We start from the raw sequence: 751 nt of genomic DNA, 5'->3' as shown, positions 1-751 counted from the left end.
GGCTAAACAGGAAGTTAGCGGAGGGCTAAACAGGAAGTTAGCGGAGGGCTAAACAGGAAGTTTGCGGAGGGCTAAACAGGAAGTTAGCGGAGGGCTAAACAGAAAGTTAGTGGGGGCTAAACAGGAAGTTTGCGGAGGGCTAAACAGGAAGTTTGCGGAGGGCTAAACAGGAAGTTAGCGGAGGGCTAAACAGAAAGTTAGTGGGGGCTAAACAGGAAGTTAGTGGGGGCTAAACAGGAAGTTAGCGGAGGGCTAAACAGGAAGTTAGCGGACTCCTGCGGCGTCTCCAGCTGCATTTCCAGCTGCGTCATTTTAACAGCAGAACATGTGAAAACAGGGTCCAGGTTACAAACTAAAGTTTTACATCAAATCCAGACTGATCCAGTCGTCAGCACTCATGGCAGCATCTCCTCCCCCTCCTCCTCCCCCTCCTCCCTCTCCTCCCTCTCCTCCCCCTCCTCCTCCCCCTCCTCCCTATCCTCCCTCTCCTCCTTCTGCTCCTTCTCCTCCCTCTCCTCCTTCTCCCCCCCCTCCTCCTCCCCCTCCTCCCTATCATCCCTCTCCTCCTTCTGCTCCTTCTCCTCCCTCTCCTCCCCCTCCTCCCTATCCTCCCTCTCCTCCTTCTCCCCCCCTCCTCCTCCCCCTCCTCCCTATCCTCCCCCTCCTCCTTCTGCTCCTTCTCCTCCCCCTCCTCCTTCTCCTCCCCCCTCCTCCTCCCTATCCTCCCTCTCCTCCTTCTGCTCCTTCTCCT

At 57.0% G+C, this 751-nt stretch overlaps 1 protein-coding gene across 1 annotated transcript in view; it reads left to right on the top strand.

Annotated features, from left to right (window-relative positions):
• Nucleotides 1-751, top strand: part of LOC123960372 (FHF complex subunit HOOK interacting protein 2B-like) — a gene marked incomplete at its 5' end in the record, with an annotated part of 15162 nt that overhangs the window by 10047 nt on the left and 4364 nt on the right. The window lies entirely within an intron of this gene.

Source organism: Micropterus dolomieu, linkage group LG21 (assembly GCF_021292245.1).
Source record: "Micropterus dolomieu isolate WLL.071019.BEF.003 ecotype Adirondacks linkage group LG21, ASM2129224v1, whole genome shotgun sequence".
NCBI lineage: Eukaryota > Metazoa > Chordata > Actinopteri > Centrarchiformes > Centrarchidae > Micropterus > Micropterus dolomieu.
This window is presented reverse-complemented; position numbering and strand designations above follow the sequence as displayed.